Below are 19640 nucleotides of genomic sequence, written 5' to 3' on the forward strand. Positions count from 1 at the left end.
TCCAAAACATCTTTATTTATATCACTCTTACGCAACAGCTACAGCTATAACAAAGTGATTTTACAGAACATTTAACATAAGATGAACAATAAAATGGCTTGAGTGTTGAAAAAAGAGGCAACTGCCAGATGTGATCCCAAGATCACAGATTTGTGAAAACGGAGACTGCATGGGTAAGGGAACAATTGTTAAGTCACAAATCATGTGATGCACAACTAAAAAGAAAATTGCTAGCGTGAATGGTTGTTTTTCAGTATGCCCTGCGATTGGCTGGCAACCAGTTCAGGCTGGATTCCGCTTGTTGCCCAAAGTCAGCTCGCATAGGCTCCAGCACACCTTCGACCTCGTGAGGATGAAGCGGTTCAGAGAACGGAAGAATGGATGGATCTTTTTAAATCATCTGGAATTTTATCTTGTATTTGGTTATCACTGCTATTGATTATAAACCAAGGAAATTAGCGACATTTGTGATTCCAAATCAGTATGCCGTGGCTAGATGAACTTCATACATGATTTATATAATAGTAATTAATAATAATAAATTGAAGTGCATTTTAAGAGAGGTTTAACATACACCAAAAAATAGTTAAATTACCAGTACTTGTTTATGTTTTGACAGGCAGCTGCATGACTCCTTCTACTCCTCCTACCATGATGTATGTATCACAGACAGAACATTAACATCTTATGTGCAGATGTAATGAAGAATGAAGAACAAAGAACAGAAAGTATCTTGTTTCATTTTCCATGTTTGATGTACATAGTGAGCTTAATATGGCATTCGACATGGTATGCTTCCACTCAAGCTTCAGAAGGAAAAATAAAGTAACATGGCTGTTCGATGGTCTCAGACTGTCTGAAGCCAGTGTAATTGGTTTCACTTTCCTTGGCGGACAGATGCTGTGAATGTTCCACATATACTTTACAAGCTGTGTTTCACTGGCTGTACAACTCTTACTTGAAGAGGCCTTTCCTGAAACAATGTAATAATTTGTACATCTGGGAACACTGTGTCCAGAGATGTCACTTTACACTAAGCCCCAAAATCTTGAATGACGCCTGCGTCTTTATTTTCACAGCGCAGGTGCGCTCGAGCGCAAAAATTGGCGCATCTGGATTTTCATGCTGGTAAATGCCTAATTTCGCGTTTTGGGGATTTTGGCGGTGCCATTTATTGTTTGATCTCAGCAAGGCACACATTTTGATGACAACAACTGTCAAATGCATCAGCCAAATGCATCGCTGAGATTGAATCAGGTTGGTAGGCGATCTGCGATCACCCCAGTTCAAGATTTTTCATCACCAACATCAATACGGGCTTATACGGGATAAAGGTGGACAGAGAGGGGGATTGCCTAATATTTAACAGGAGGTCATTCCAATGAGAGGGACCAGCAAATGTAAAAACTCAATCCCCTCTGAGACTCCGCTTTGTCCTCTGTGCCCCCATCTAGTCCACTGACCTGAAGCATCAGAGAGGTGCGTAGGGTTGGAGCAGCTCAGAGAGGTAAGGTTGGGCGAGATGATTTAAAAGCAAATCAAATCTTTAAATGAACTCTAAATTGTGCAGGGAGCCAGTGAAGGGAGGCCAGAATTAGATTTACGTATAGTCCCTCCTAAGAGCTCCAGTTGGCAGGTGAGCAGAAGCATTTTTGACCTACTAGAGATGGTTGAGGGAGGACTACCTGACTCCAAATAAAATAGAATACAGTAGTTCAGCCGAAATGTAACAAAGACATGGATCTGACTGCATTAGATTCTCATCTGCAAATTCCATAATGTGATCAACTGCTGTATGGACAACATAGCGCTCATTCTGTTGGCTTCTCTCTCTCTGCCTTTCATCTTTCATTTAGGCTGGAGGCATTGATTTAATGTGCCATTGACATCAAACCCAGTCGCCATCGTTTATTCTCTCCAGTTTCATGAAAGCGAGGCTTCACAGGTACTCAGGTCGGCTTTGATACAGGATTTACGGTACATCAAAAGGTCATATTACCTATCATGTATATGTCATGGAGATGTCCTTCAGGAAATGTGAAAGGAGGATTAAAAACTGCATACATCCTTGGCCAGTTTGAAAGAATGACATTGACAAAGACAGTGGTTTCATTAGAAAATGGATGCTGCTGCATTTGAATGTGATTTGTTTTTTACTTTAAAGGAATATTGTGTAATGTTTATCTGATCTTTCTTCAAAAAGTGTCAAGAATACAATACAATACAATACATGCTGATTTATATAGCGCTTTCACAACAGCGGCAGCTGTAACAAAGTGCTTTACAAAACAGTCAACATAAAGTAAAACAATAAACACAACACATAACATAAAACACGGACAGTCGTGCAGTCCTAACCACTTTTCCGTCACACGCTTTGTCGTTTGAAGCAGTTTGAGATGAAAGAGGAGAGAATCAAAGTGTCCAGTGGATCAGAGAAGCCATGCTCAAAATGTGCACACGTCGGCTACAAGCTAAGTTTCAAAGTCAACAAGAAGCTGTAGCATCCATTGACGAAAAAAGAGATTGGTTCACTTCTCCTGTCCCATGGAAATCCATTTCAATTCCAAGCGGCGACTCACGGTTCCAAATACGCATCGGCGCTCTTCGCCAACGCTCCTCTCTTCTCATCCTCAACTTCAGCGGCCATCCATCCAGCCGCACCAACGCCGACTGTCCAACAGCGCTGACATAGCCACTGAACAAATCGGGGTTGTGAAAAATGCTGCCCATTACTGGCGCAAAAAACGCAAGCGCCCCAGGTCTGTCCAGCACCGACAGTCAATGGCGCCAACATTCCTCCCAATCAAAATCTGTGCTGGTACAGGCGTGCTGCTGAGAAGGCGCAACCACCAAGCACAGATACTGCTCCTTTGACGAATGTCGTGACCAAAAAGCGCTGAAAACAGTCCATATCAGGTCCACACAATGAAACAACAAACAACATGTGACAAAACAAAAGACAAAAACAGCAAAAAAGAACAAAAAAGCAAGGCTCTTGAAGAGCACAAGAAAGTGAAGTTTCAAGATGTTAAAATATTGCCAAGGTCACAAAGACAGCATGTGTAGATTCCCGGAGTTCTTCTCCAGATGTTTATTTTGACTTGCTGACAACTTAATGACTTTGTTTGTGCGTGTTTCTTCATTAGACTGTAAACTCTAACCAATAATATTGCTCCATTAATTTGCCAGCCTTATTGGTGGATTGATTTTAATTAGACTTGCTTGATGGGAAGTTAATCTCCATCAATTATGTAAGAGACAACAGAATAACAATGATGGAGCCACACTCCTCATTATTCCTCTGCTGATGATTTGCTTTGAGCGTGGGATGACAGACATTGTGGGCTGGCCTCAATCTGTCATATTTCAATATGAAATATTTAAAATAATCTATTTTTTCAAAATCTCAATTTCTATAGGTTTGCCTGAACTATATGAAATATTTTAAATGAGTCGCATCTCTCGGTCCAGTCACAGATGGTGCGTGTCTTTCGAAACAAGTTTCACGTAATCTGTGTTTGTGCTTGTTCCATCTAAAAGTAGACAATGTCATGATTACAAGTGTTTAATACAAGTCCCTCCATGTAACATTGCTCTGGTAGCATGATAAAAACGATGAGAGGAATCAGACTTCATAACTCTCATCCTAAAGCAGTAAGTCTCGAAATTCTACACAAAGGACCACTTAAAAAATACCACCATCATTCCTAACATTAATTTACATTCTAACAGCAGGTCTGAATGTTCATCAAATATGAGGTTCATTTCCTAACATTATATTGGATATTATTGTAAGCCATTATAACATTACGCAGAGTTGAAACATGAACACTGAGCTTAAAAACTTAAAATAATAAAAATACAGAAAATCACTGGATGACCTGCATGAGGAATTCTGCCGTCGCTTTTGTGATTTTGGAAAAATTGACAGGGCACGTCAAATGGTGTCATGTCCCTTCTCACAAGACCCGGAAGTGCCACAGGAGTTGCAGTTGGAACTGATAGATCTCCAATGTGACATGATGTTAAAGGACAAGTTCCACTTCCTGAAACTGGATGAGTTTTATGCTTCGTTAAGTGCAGCCAAATTTCCAAACATCCAGACTATGGCACAGAGAATGCTGGTGTTGTTTGGCTCGACATATGTGTGTGATGAACACCAAGAAAGCACCCCACAGATCCCAGATGAGTGATGAACATCTCAGATCTGTTATGTTTAATATGTTCTGATATGTTAATAAATCTATCTTGTGCTGACCAGGCCCATCTATCAAATTTCAAAAGTCAATGTGGCCCCTGAGCCAAAAGGTTTGTCCACCCCTGTTCTAGTAGATGTGCATTCACTCTTTGTAACTTTGTTTTGGGATTGTATACCATAAATGTTTTTCCTCATGTAAAATATGTGCCTCAAAGGCATTAGGGCCTGCCCCAATTTACCATGACATCGCACAATAGAAGGTTTGGACTCTGGAACACTCATCGAACCTGTGACCCGGGGTTGATCCACCTTCTCAAGGGCAGGGTTAGCCCGAGCCAATTCCCACAAGCTCAACTCATGGACAGAAGCTCATATCAGGAAGGAGTGGATTGGCCAATAGTGATGTAATGGACCTAATGAACGTGTCCAACTCCTCCTCCACGTCCAGGCAGCTGGCCAGGCAGCATGAGCTCATATGTCCTTGGAAAAAAATAAATGAGCAAGGGGCATCTTTCATTCTTAAGTAGGCCCTTGACAAATGAAATGGGATGGAGGCACTTTTTTTTCATAATACTTCAGAGAATAAAAGCATTGCGCTGCATTAAATCCACCAATCAGTGGGGGCAGCTTTCATGTAATAAAATTAATGTCACATCAAATGAAGCAACCTTTTTATTGGCTTTCTTTCGTTAGCTGTGTGCATGTGAATGATACATTTTCCTGGAGGCTACCAAAGAACGGTGGATAATTCCATTTAGTTAAAACGTGCATCCAATGGTAATTTAACTTCCACTGTTAAAATATATGTAATTTGTTTTAAATTAAACGTTTGGTTTATTTTTTAAATTTAAATGTACCTATATAACACATAACACAAAGGTATACTAATCGATCATTCAGATTCAGTTTTTTCTAAAATCTGCTTGTAGATTATAATCTGTCTAACACTGACCTCGCGTGGCCAATAATTGCAACTTGAATAACAATGCAGTGTTCATTTTCCATGTACGCAAAATATGTTCCAGGTCTTTTTTTTTTTGACTACCATACTACTACCATATTGTAATCATTGACTATAGAATTATGAATTACAAATCTTTTCAAAATTTCTTAACAACCTCCCTGACATTAACAAACGAATACACAAAATCCAGGTGTGCAGAAAACCTTGTAGCAACTGTACAAAAGAATGTTTTTTAAAATGTATTTTTATTAGTCTTAATTTTGGGACATCTTTCAGGTATCCCTCCCCTTTGCATTCTGTCATACAGGTCAAAATTGAACTGCACAGTATGCATTTAAATTAAGAGTGACTTCAATTTGCTCCTACACAACCCCACCCAACAGTCAAATAAATTTTCATTGAAGTGGTTTTCTGTTGGCATCTTAATGTAAATCATTTGTGTTTGCCTGGGCGATTTACGCCCCGTTGCGGAGACATTACTTAAAATTTCGAATAAACGTTGAGAGAGGTGGTTCTATCGTATTCAAAGAATCATTACATCTTTGTCATTCGAAGATGTATCTCTTTTGCTCTGCGGAGAAATTAATTAATTTGAATCGTAAGCTCACAGCCACTGAGGCAGGGGTGTCGAACTCTGCATGTTAATAACATGATGTTATCCAAGTCTCCCTGTTGCAACACACCTGATTCAAATGAAGAGGTTCAATATCAGGCTTCTGCAGAGCTTGCTGATGATCTGATCATCATTCGACACCTGTGCACTGAGATCTCGTTATTGCTTAATAATCAACGACTGCTACTTGCAAGTTGAGATGTTCTCTACTTTTTCGGGGACAGTTCAAACATTACATCAGAGTACTGGAAGAATATGTGAAGTATCTGAAATTACACATTCTAATTTGATATTTTTCTCTATTTGATGTTCATGCTTCGATTAAAACAAAAGTTACTCACCAGTTACTCAGTATTTACTCTTATTCAAGTATGAATACCACGATTTAGGTACAATATTTAGCTATCCTACTCACATCAGGTTAAAGACAAATAATGTTTATCAGATGTTCACATACAAAAGCCTGTCCAAATAAACTTTTTATTTAATATTACTTAGACAAAATCAGCTCTTCATAGAATAACTTCATCCTTCACTCACTGTGGTTAGTTCAACACAACAATGGAGCACTACATTAAATGTGTATTCACAGTTTAAGGATCCAATCCATCACGGGTGTCTTGTGATGCATCAAGCACTGATGGAAGAGGTAAGAAAGACATCTGTCTTCATGGGTTATAGCTTTTCCCCATATTAGATGGCAAATAATTGGCTGTTCATCAACAACAATAAATGAGAGGCCACATGACTTATTTCCCTTAAAAATTGGACCGTAATGATGATGGAGCTGACACCTGTTATCACATTCTCGCACTCTGGGATTTGTGACGCCCCTGATAACTCCCAACCTTTGTGAGCCCTCACTTCCTGAACAACCCTCGTGCCATGCAGGTACACATCATGTACACTTGACATGCGTTGTGTTGCAAAACAAATGCATGCCACAAGGGTTAAAAAACCCATGCATGGCATGCATTTTTTTTTGCAACACAACGCATGTCAGGTGTACATGATGTGTACCTGCATGGAACGAGGGATTAAACACTCTTCGCTTGGTTCCTGAAACGACTTATCCTATTTCACCTTCTCTCTGCCTCCTTCATTTTTCCCTGACTTTCAGTGTAGCACACGATTGTTTTGTTGATCAATCGCTGAATCTAACGGAAGAAAAAGTTTAAATTCCCTTATCTAAATATAAAAAAGAGACATTATTTCAAATTGACAGTGCAGAAAAGGCAGACATTAACATTATTTAAGATTCAGCTTTTGGTTCGGTCTGTCATATCTATCTATCTATCTATCTATCTATCTATCTATCTATCTATCTATCTATCTATCTATCTATCTATCTATCTATCTATCTATCTATCTATCTATCTATCTATCTATCTATCTATCTATCTATCTATCTATCTATCTATCTATCTATCTATCTATCTATCTATCTATCTATCTATCTATCTATCTATCTATCTATCTATCTATCTATCTATCTATCTATCTATCTATCTATCTATCTATCTATCTATCTATCTATCTATCTATCTATCTATCTATCTATCTATCTATCTATCTATCTACCAGCAAAACTGTTGATCATTGTTCTGCAAAGTTAAATCAGAAGTAAAACTAATGTCTGCTTTCATGGAGGACTACAGAAATTCTGAGGATTTGGACACTTTATATATTATAACAAGGATGAATTGAAATGCCATGAATATATTTTAGACAAAAAAAATTTAGACAAAGAAAAATAGCAGTGTACTGTAAAATACAAGTTAAAAGAATGATTGAAACATAATTAAAGAGACTGCAAAGAAATAAATTGATTTTATATAGTGTCATTTCTGTGCAATTCACACACACGCACACACACACAAACAAGCACACGCACGCAAGCACGCACGCACACACACACACACACACACACACACACACACACACACAAACACGCACACGCGCACACACGCACACACACACACACGCACACACACACACACACACACACGCGCGCACGCACACACCAGTGGTTTTGTGTATTATGTACCTGTAAGGGGTATGGTCATGCGGTTCGTTAAGTTGTTAGCTACTGATTTATGTTGGTTATGTAAATTAGCCCTAATCTTAGCTCACAATCCAGCAACTTTTAGAACGTGTCAGAAATAGATAATCTATATTCCTGCTAATCTATCCATCTAATATAATAATCTAATTTCCTGCGACATGACTGACACACGACTTAACTCCTTCGTCACCCCCTGCTGGCTTCCTTGTCTCCTTACATCTCCCCCCGCCTGATTATCTTCTCCCTGACCTTCTCAATTCTGCCTTTCACTTTTCACCCTCTCCTCACCTTTTTATATTGTTATTCTTTGACCTGACGGCCTTCACATTGTCTTCTCACTCCGCTTTCACCACTTCATTCCTTCCTTACTCCCCTCGTGCCACTTCATCCTTTCTCACCCCTTGACTTCCTCCCTCTCCTCCTCACTGCCTTCTTTGCCTCCGTCGCCCTCTTTGTTTCCCGGAAGCTCTTTTGCTTGTTGGACTTGTGTTCTTCTCTTCACTCTTCCCTTCCTGAGTAATTGAAGTAATTTCCCACCTTGTCTATGATAAATGTGTCCCACTCTCCTGCCATGCCCTTCTACGTAAACCGGCCTAATTAAAGAAAACATTCCATGATTGCCTATTTTTCCTGGAGCGTGACAACCTATTATTCTTCTCCGCACCTGATTAGAGAGTTATTATGCTTAGATTTAGATTGATTTAAGCGGGCAGTCTAATAAAAGACTACTTGAGCATGATTTAACGTGGGGGTGGGGGTACTGCAGGTTTCGAAGCCAGTCACCATGTGTAATTGTTATTACTGCTTCGTGATCAGAGCCGACTGGCAGGGAGAGTCGAGAAATTGAATTAGAAAATTAGAAGGTCACTGGCTGTACAACAGGTGACATTTTGGGACATTCTTGCCACAATTGAGCTGTCAGGAGCAGCGGCAGATTTGTCTAGAACAATAAATCACATCCATCACCACCAGCAGAAACTGACATATTTCTATCAAAGCAAGATTAATGTCTCCATCAGCAGTGGCTCACAATCAACAGCAAGAGCGGAATGCAGAACGGGCCTCCATTGCCTCCTTGGGTTGTGGCCTTGTGACCTGCTTTGATTACCATATTCGTGGAAACCGCAACAGCAAAAAACAGTCCTGGACGTCACACTTGTGTTGGCATATTCTCGAGCCACTGAGGGTCGTTTTGGCCAACAGTCATATACCATTCTCGGCCGCGTGTGTTGCTAACTAAAAACCAAGCCCAGTAACTGTGTCCCTGCTTGGCACTCATTAGCATATCGACTGCTCACTGACATGGCTGTGCAGCATTTTGATAAATGACATGGTTAGAGCTCAAATGAGCAATTTGACCCGGGCCACACCACCAGAGCGCTGGGGTGTGGCCCGCTTTGTTGGAGCTGAGGTGGAAACCTGGTTGGTACGCTTAGTGTTTGAATCAAGTCACGTCGCATTTCAAGTGCGGAAAGCAGCAGTGTCAGATCAGCATACTTTGACAATGCATTCTATGCACTCACGTTATCACTGCGTCACTGTGAGACTCACAGTGACACAGTGTGAGGAGTTACGGTGCGGGGATGGAAGCTTGATTCATGGCAAACACAACAAGGGGTGTTAAACCAGCCATTCATCGACACTGCCGTCTTGAGATGCGAGTGACCCAACTTAGGAGTTTTCCCAGGTATGAGCCGCCATCCAGACGATTTATTTATTTATTTTTGCTTTGAGTTGTGAGCGAAAAGTTGAGTGCACTGAGTGCATTGACCTATGCACATCGCAAGGCACCTGTGCCATATAATTTTCTGTGCTTTCTATGATTTTTTTCTATTGACCTGGTGCTGTATTTTCAGCCATCCTTCCCCTGACAGAGAGAGAGATAGAGAGAGAGAGAGACAACAAAGAGAGCCAGTGACAGAGAATGTGCAAGAGAGATGGTCAGAAAGAGAATTTAAAGCTCATGAGGAGGCAATGGAATCACAATAAATTGAATGTGGAGTTTATGGAAAGACGACGAAATGAAAATAAATGATGGCTGAGAGCACGGGGAGAAATCATTTATGCACGATGTTTATTAATTCTTTTGACAAATTAGATGCTGCAACAGCTGGCTGTGCATTAAAGGCGGACATTAAAAATAGTGGTGGTTCCCTTCAAGGATTAATGACACACTGGAGATGGCCATGATCTCTCACTCAAGACTTCATTATTCCAATTAATTGGCCCCTCTACTACTTGACTCGGCAGTCAAAATTAACAGCAAGAAACCTTTAAGTCAAATGGATGAAATGCCAGAACAGCATAGGAGAGCAAAAGTACGTATCTGAAGAGAAAGAGCTGAACTCATTAGAGGCAAGAAAAAAAAAGAGCAGCACTAACTACTTGTGAGCTCTGTGAAGGAAAGTGATCAACCCTAAAACAAACAAACAAAAAAATCCAAACACTGTATGCAGATGAATATTCTATATGTGCAATTGATTGCCCTGTCATATTGATCCACTTTTAAATACTGTATAATTATGATCAGTCTGGCGAGCTCTGTGGGGATCACTGAAGGCGGTGATTCTTCAGGTTTTTCTGACATGATTATAGAGAACCACTTTCTTTGTACTTGAAAGTAAAACATGTTTTCAAAGCACCAAATCATTGAATTTGCAAATAATGAAGCTTTTAATCAACTTTTACTTTGAACCATGTGAATGCAGCCACCTCATAATGCAGCTTCAAATAGTTTTCCTATTATTGCACAAAATTGCACTCATCTGTTTCTGAATGGAAACAAGTCAACATTTTTTAGATGGAATTTTGTTTTCGTCAAGAAGAAATGTTGATTATTGTGACATGTGTTAATACAAGGTGGATGTTTCTTTTATATTACCAAAACAATGTTTTGTATGCATTTCAAGTGATTTTAACAAGTAGCCACCCCAGGAATTAAAGGGGCAGCCAGAGGCACCTCATCTGGTTATCGACTAAATCTGGTCCGTCAGCAGAGCAGCTTGAGCTGATGTGAGCGAGGCCCAGGTGAGTCATGCTGCGTGCACACACAAGCTAAAGCCAACAAGACCAACGAGCCCTTTGTGTCCTCCTAGCATTGCAGTGTGCTTTTCTTCCGTGCTTCAGGCAATAAGCAGTCCGTTAGGATGGGTGATCATGAACTAGCGGCAATAAAGACGTTGAGCGGAGTTAAATGGAGGCCCAGACTCCCGCCTCGGGTTAACAGCTGTAAATTATAGCGCTAGTGTAGACGCCGGCGCCGTGTTTCCAAATGCTATCGGGTCTTTCACTGCATGACCGTGGCAAAAGACGGAGATTTTTCAACGTTTTAACCTTTGTATGGGAATTTGTGGGAATAAAGTAGAGCAAAGCAGGAGTTAACAAAATGAAGGCGAACTCAAAGTGCTTCACACAACCAAAGACAAACAAAACAGCTAAACCTTCAAAAGCAAAGCAGAGAAAAACAAATTAGCTTAGGAAATTTATCAGAAGAACAAAAATTGAGATATTCACATCTTACCAAAAGTAAAACTGTAAAGTCATTTAAAAGTAAATAATAATAATAATAATAATAATAATAATAATGAAAAAAGGAGCTTTCTAAGAGTACTAAAAGATGGTATAACTGGGAAAGTAAATATCTTTTGTGTTTTCCATGCTTGGCCAATAATACTTATTCTGTATCATGAAATTGAGGGTGAAAATAACTTAATCAAAGGTATGGGGGAGGGGGGTCATTTTTTGTTGTGGCTAGAACTAGAGCTGCAGCATTCTGAATGAGCTGCATCTGTTTGATACTCTTTTGGGGGAATACAGCCAGAAGACCGTTCAATAATCAAGTCACTTCTCATACAATAAACGTGTGTGTCTTCTTCGTGTGACTCAGCAGTTTGCAGCCAGGAGACCAAATGTGCTGAAATACAACAGGAAAATGCTGATTGATGAATGTGTCACACCGAGTCATTGGTCCCTTTCCTGAAACCCTCAACCCCAATTTTGGTTCATGGATCCAGCTCATTTATTCGAATGATGCACATGTCCTTGTTTAACATTTCACCAGTCAGTGTGTTTCTTGGGTGCAGATTAACAAAAAAGTCAATTATTATTATGATTATTTTTGTGTTAATTTCTGGCAAGGATGCCTTCTTGATGCAGCAGCGGGTTGGTTCGTCACTGTTGAACTTGTGCCAGATCTAATTCTGTTATCTCTTGCTTCGTCATTTGCACTAATTAATTATCCCTCCACCACCCTTTCATGAATTATGCGCAGAAGGGCTGCCTAAAATTTGAATTTATATGTATACTGTATCTGAAACAAATGCTATTATCATCATCAACTTTAACATAAACGTTTAATTCAGATTTACATCAATCTTTTGTCAACATATATTGATGCAATTATGAGTACCTGGAAGAGCTCTTTACAAAATCCATGGACCTTTATTATTATTAGTTCATAGAGTTTCATTCATGGAGTACATAATGATCTTTTTGAAGAGGGAGCGGGCACTGTGCTTGAAAGTGTCCATTAGACTAATTAAAACAGCCATTAACCCAAGAGTTTCCTTAATCTACTTTACACTGATGTTATAGTTTGGCTGTGGAAGTGGAATATTTTCAATAATTGAATGTGTATTTTAGAGGACATGAATGGAAGCTTTTATACACTTCCTAGATAAATGATTTACTGCTGTGTATGTTAAAGCCTCTTAGAAAAAAAGTAATTGGAATTTGCTTCTCTTGCCCAACCTGATTTAGGGCGAATTTTCTTATTAAATACGAATGGAAGTCCTGCTCTTGTTCAGGCCTCACACTGACAATTCGAACAAAAAGTGTGTGCACGCTGACTTTCCTAAAAGGAACTGCTTTGTATGTTGACCAGCAGGGGGCGTCTTGCCTCCATTGTTGATCGTGTCGACCGTCCAGCGCGGGTTTTCTTGACATGAAGCCACAGAGTGTCATTAATGGCCGTCTTTCCATCAGTCAGCTTTAATGAGCTGATTGCAAACGGAAATTGAGGTTTGGACAGTAACTGAATAAGCAAGGAAGGGTGGGGGGTGATGGTTCGGGGGCAACCCATCATCCTCCTTGGCATTAGCTTTAAACGTCGTTCAAAGCACATTTTTTTCCCTCTAAAAAGAGGCCATTAAGCACCAATAAGTGGGATCCATATGATCCGCCCAATAATGACATGTAATTTAGTGACAGTTATGTGTCTTTACGCAAATGTATGGAGGTGGCCTCTCCCCTGTAAGTGCCCGCTAACTCAATTGTGTTTGTGTATTTCTTCAGCTCTGGGTTTCATGTCCATTAGGAGCGTAGGGACGGTGACTCAGGAACGTAATGGTGCTCAGTGGCACCGCATATAACCCGTCTCCCAGCATCTCAAAGAACCCTGACTTGTTAATTGTATCTTCAATTACACAAATCGTGCATAACTTTTCCACGCTTATTAGGTTAATAATCAAGGGAAGTGTTGTGGAAGGGAGCTTGTATTTCAAGAAAATGTATACCAGTTGGATCATTCCACACACACACACAAACACACACACACAAACACACACAACAAAAAACAAAAGTATGTCGTTTTGAAAAGTCTCTGAGTTTCTCACGTGTTGTTGTTCATGTCAGTTGAGGAAATTGAGTAACCTCAAGATGTCAGAGGCCAGTTGCAGTTTGGAGTTGGATAGTTGCAGCAATTGTCTCGGGTTGCTCTTTGAAGAGGAGTTGCAACCTTTTATCTTTGTCCGACCACCGTCAGTTCATGTACCTGTAAATCAGTGCATCCCTTGACAAAGGTCCTTGATTGGCACCATGTCTGCGACTCAACGTGTAGTTGTTACGAGTGGACATGAAGGAGTTGAAAACAGTCAAATTGGAGCAAAAGCATGCAGTATCTTCCACGTCAAAGCATGAAGCCAATCACATCCTCGATATTGTATGAAAAATCATATAATGGATGGTGCTTGCGGTCAAGACTGGTGGTTGTAGCTAACAAGCTCACATATCTCTACTGGTGTTGGTTACAAAATTAAAAAAAACAAAAACAAAAACGTGTCATTTTATGTGTTTTATGTTAGATTAAAAAAAAACACCAAAATAATGACTCACATTTTGATGTTGAATCTGAATTGAGAATGGGAGGAATGAATGGTTCAAGGATTTGAGTTAACAAATTGTCATCAGTCTCCTCACGTCTCTATTAGTGAGACGTGCCTGCCACATTTCGGATGATATAGAGGTCCGACTCACCCTTTTTTTCCCCTCCTATTGTGTGTTTTTCCCTGTCATAACTTCTTCGCTGTGTCTGGGCCTAAGTAAATGTGAGGTGCCATTTTTTAAACAAGGCTAACGAATGAAGCTCCAATCAAAGGGCTGGTGACAGTGATGCATGGTCTTGCAGACGAGCTTTGAAAAACTGATGGATCTGTGACGGCACCGGTGCTTACATAAACTAATGCATGTAATTACATTTTCCATTCCCACTCTATTGTGCGACATCCTATTACAATATCATTAGAGCAAATGGGCTGCAAAAGTGATATAGTTTGCTATTTTGTGTTCTTCAGTCTGTATTTTTTTTCTGCAAAGGTTTCCCAACAAGGAAGTTGTCTTTGGTGATCATCAGTATGTCACGGTGTGACGTGGCTATAAACATCTCAGTAACGTTTACGATAGAATGAGCTTTGTCTCAGGTGATACAGTGCTGTTCTTTGTGTGTGTTTGCACGAATTTAGCATCCAGTGAGCTGTAACGTGTGTGTTCCGCGTCTGTGGCCCGCTACATATTTGTTATCCTTGGACCATGTCTTTATGCTGAGACATGCACTTTGGTGCTTGGAATTTCATGTTGCGGCTGTGCGTGGTGTGTATTTATATGTGCATACTGCTCCCTGGCTCGCCATGTCTGCATGTGCGTGCGTGTGTGTGTGTGCGTGTGCATGTGCGTGTGTGTGTGTGTGTGTGTGTGCGCGTGTGTGTGTGTGTGTGTGTGTGTGTGTGTGTGTGATGTCGCTGCACGTTGGGAGCTCATTAGGGGAGTGCCAGGGGAGCCGTGCCGCCTCAGACACCCCACCGCACATCCATCGCATCCCAACCCAACCCGAGTTCTCCCCGGCCCTCAGCCCTTCATCTGTACGCGTCACACCGAAGATATGCTGTCACACCCCGGGTGACGGCCGCACTTCAAGCCGCTGTCAGCCATGTCTGTCACATGTGGCAGAACTTAGCGAATGAAAATGGAAATGAGCCTTTGAGGTCATTCTTCAGTTGGAATTTACACACTATGTGCTTTTTTTCCCCCAACAAAAACCCTGGTTTTAGTGGACATTTAATTTACAGTGTTATAAATAAAGATGTGGTTGTTGAGTATATTTTGCTGTAAAGGGGATGAAGGCTTTTTGATGTGGACCAAGAGTCCTTCCTCTGCTTTAATATTGAATATCAGCATGTCTAAATGAGGTGGCCGCATAAACCTTTCATCATGGGGGAGGATAATCTCTGCATTATTAGTGTCCATACCAATCTTCTCTCTAGCACGATTTTTCCCTCCGGACTCGCACTGAAGGTTGCAACTGAATATCAGAGAAATATTTTTATCCTTTTTTGTTTGTTTGTTTATCTCTTTTTTTCTACTTTTATGCTGAACTACATTTGAATTTGTTGCAAATGAGGAAATTGGGTCACAACAGAATTAGCTTGAGCAAGAAAAAAAAAAACAGGCAATGAGTGGAGGCTCGACTGCATGAAAAGAAATGAGCAGTGTAACCTCATCAATCTGCTTTGATATCCCAAGTCCGTCACGCGGGCTGCAGGTTCCGAATGTGATTTTGGGTCATCCCGAATCACGACTGGCGGGAGGAACGTTCTGTGTTTTTATTAATACATTCACAGTTGGATTTGGCTGCAGCATCCTTGTTAGCTCCAAGCACATTTGAGAGTGGGCTGATAGAAGATATTTGTGGATGCACTTAAATATATCCAACTTGTGGTTTCCAAGCAACAGCTTGGGAAAGTTACTGTGGAAACCAACAAATGGCAGAATATTGAAAACAAACATGCTCTGCCTTTTGTGTTAATTTATGTAATGTGAGGGATCAGTGTACTTGCTGGAGGAGTGACCGTGAGCGCCTGCTGTAAAAATACCCTGTACAGTACTCAAATTAAAAATGGTGACACAACAGACTGAAGCGGGAGCTTTGCCTCTCTGCCTGTGTTTGACAAATGAGACTTTCATTGGATAATTATCGTTTTCGGGATCGCAAACGCGTGAACAAGATTTGTCACTGTCACGTTGTGTGTTTAAGGGCATATTAATCAAGTGATTAATTGCCAGATATTAGCCGCTGAATAGGACCCATGTTCCCTTTCAAATGCTGCTTTTATTGTTCTTTTGATTTTTTTTTCCTTTCGTCATCTCATTTGGTGCCTGCACTTTGGTTTTTATTTGCGAGGTCATCAGCAGTTTATGTGGGCATCTTGACACTTTGACATCAAACAATTTGATGTTTTCATTTTTATAAAAAGAGGTAGGCCTATCCCCATATTGTACTTTTCAATTGATTCGACCCAAAGAAAAAATATACATTTTCCTCCAAAATATTAATTAGGTGATCATTCATTAACATCACTCACAGCAGTAGCCTAATGTGCAAAACCCAATTTCTCTTAGAAATTAAGCGTCAGTGATACTTGATGGATGTAATACCTAAACACTCTGAATAATTTAAAATGTATTCACACTGATCTCGTTTTGATTTGAATCAGGTTCAATTCTCTGAAAACCACTAGAGAGCGCTACGATGATGTGTGATGCAGCCTCGACACGCACACGCACACGCACACGCACATTACCCCCGTTCCCAAACACACGCACACATACCACACACACACACGCGCACACACACGCACGCGCACACACACGCACGCGCACACACACACGCACACACACACACACACACATTCACACGCACACACACGCACACACACACACACACGCATACACGCACACACACGCATACACACACACACACACGCACACACACACGCACACACACACACGCACACACACTCATACACGCACACGCACACACGCACACGCAATGTTTGTGCGCAACTTCAAAAAGAAAAGAAACGGAATTGGGTGTAATTGGGCCTTTTTGCTCTCCTCCAATTCTGCGACACATCCCTCAACCTCTCGTCTTGGATGCACACTTAAGTTTTGACAAATGTGATATTTCTGTTAAATAGTTAATGGTGGTACAGGACGGTGCACCGCGCACATCAAAGGGCATACATGAATACGTAGCGCTCATGTTATTTCTTGTTCTGTTTAGTCTCCCGGGGAGAGGAATCGCACTCGAAAAGATCGTCCTGTTTTTTCTTCCCCTTGCCCTTAATAAAGCCTGATGTTGCTTTTCCTAAAGGTAAAGCACCTCGGCGTGCAAATGAGGGCAGGGGAAAAAAAACGGAGCTGCGCAAACGAGGGGGCCGAGCCGGATGATCTGAGAACGTTAAGAGGCACGCTTTGAAGAAAATTCCATCAAAAGGAAAACAATAAGTGAGATGGCGTTCACAAAGCGAGCCGCGTTAAATACCTCGCGTGGTTTCGGGAACCCTTGAAATCTCAATTGGCGCCATTAACTGGCATCTGGAGAACAATGAGTTGGATCGGTGGGAGATTCGTAAATGGCTTTCAGCGCTTCCTCTGCTGATGAGGCTGCACACCTTCTTACCCCCCAGCTGGGAAAGCAACTCAGTGTTTCATATTTCGGATGTTCCATTTGTCATACTAATGCTTCTTTAAGTATGAATCCTCAAGCCCTTCGATTTCTCGTCATTGCCCTTGCACGTGTGAAAGTGTGAATCACAAACGCACGTATAGATGTGCACTTGCCTTTTTGCGCTGGTGACAAGTCAAATTTGAGGTCAAACGACAGGACGAAAAAATCATCTATAGCTGAGCCGAGGAGGTGCTTGGTGCAGTGTGTGTGTGTGTGTGTGTGTGTGTGTGTGTGTGTGTGTATAGCAGCAGATGCCATGAAGAGGTGGAGCCGGCTTCCTTGCTGACATCTTCTCCAACCTGCTATGACACAAATAGACTTGCCGTCACATGACGTACAGGCGGTGACACGTGAGGCCAGCCAGAGGAAAGGGAAGAGGTCTATGGGAAATGGATTGAGACCGTAATACGGTGGGACCTTGACTTATGAGTTTAATTGCTTCACTGGGCAATGGTAAATTTTAATCAGAGGTGGCTTTATGTGTCCCTAAACACATTTTTTTCCATTCATAAAGATGATTGCATATTTGACTATATCACACAGTATATTATTGTTATTTTCTCATTATTATTATGAAAATGTTTTCGAGAAAAATGAGAGCAGTCGGAATCAGCGAAAACCCCCCCATTTAGGAACGTTTTCCGTATCTCTGATTGAAAACACATCATAAAAATACATAGCCCGTCCGAATGTGCGGTGCCTAAACTTGTCCGATTTCCAACGAGTTGGCATTCTGTCCCTCCGAAATGACGTGACAAATTGAGATTCATCACGGAATGTTAATCTTCAACTCAAAAACGGCACTGATCTCAAAGTCAAAGTGATGCAACGCGGCCCTCTTCTGGTGTTTGTTGGTCATTACAGTAAGGCCGAAGCTCAAACTATACAGACGAGCTGGGCGGGACACTCTTCTATGTATACCGATTGCAAAGGTACTTGGCGAATATATTTGTCAGTGGCAATAAATGGTTGGATAAGCAAAATCCTTTTGTTGTTGTTCTCACCTTCATTGCTTTTTGCCTTTACCCTCACTTTTCTTAGTTTCAACAGATTCTCTATCTTTTCCTGGCCATACAGTTGGTCTGTAGCTTACAGTAGATATGATTTCGACTCCCTCGGTTGGCGTTATAGCCTTCATCCTATCCTTAAGTGTGTTAATGTTTAAAAAAGACACTGGGCAAACTCTCTGCACAACTTCTGAGGTCTGTGACATTCCTGAGGCGATATCACCTTCCCTGTGTCTCCAGTCTCGAGGGTCTTTTAAACAGGTGAGATGAAGATGACCACTGGGGCCCTTCCCTTGGGACCAAAACATCCTCTCTGTGATACAGGCAAGCTTGGTGCGACAGTTGTGTTTGGCATTTTGGCTGCGAAGTCAGCGGCCGCATTAGAGTGCCACGGGCCGCTATCTGTCACCTCGCGGGTACCAAAGACGTTGACGGGAGCAGAGAGGGGCCAGGTGGAGGTACAGATGCCAGCCTCCATTTGTCAGCAAGGCCAACGCCACTTAGTGTCCACTTAGTCACTTGGGCATCCATGCTCATTTGTCTCCTCAGCCCTGTCCAAACAAGAGAAGGTTGTCCTCAAGAATTCGTTTATTGCTGTCAAGGTAGATAACTTTCAGGAATTCAACGCCCAGTGGCACTGCGGTGAGAGCTCGTAACACTTCTTGGCTGCTCTATTGTTTCATTGCGGTTAGCTCAATGTAGTGAACTTTGTGTGAAAGCAGCAATGCCGAACTCATTGTGGTACAGAGGCCACATGCAGCCTAATTTGATATCAAGTGGTCTGGACCAGTAAAATCAAAGCATTATTATAAAAACCATTATGTTGGTGTTTTGTCTTAGTTTTAATGGAAAAGCAATGCAAGCACATGAGTAAAATCATAATATTAACTATTCAATGGCATAACAACCTCCAATTTCCGATTACAACATGCAATCTGGTTCAGTATATCATCTACTTGTGTAGATGATAACTGATCACAGTGATCATATATAAAGGGACAAAACTCTT

At 41.1% G+C, this 19640-nt stretch overlaps 1 protein-coding gene across 1 annotated transcript in view; it reads right to left on the reverse strand.

Moving 5' to 3' along the window:
- The window catches only part of LOC127595911 (uncharacterized), a 249950-nt gene that overhangs the window by 39428 nt on the left and 190882 nt on the right, over window positions 1-19640 (reverse strand). The window lies entirely within an intron of this gene.

The sequence above is a fragment of the Hippocampus zosterae genome, chromosome 2 (assembly GCF_025434085.1).
Source record: "Hippocampus zosterae strain Florida chromosome 2, ASM2543408v3, whole genome shotgun sequence".
Classification (NCBI taxonomy): Eukaryota; Metazoa; Chordata; class Actinopteri; order Syngnathiformes; family Syngnathidae; genus Hippocampus; species Hippocampus zosterae.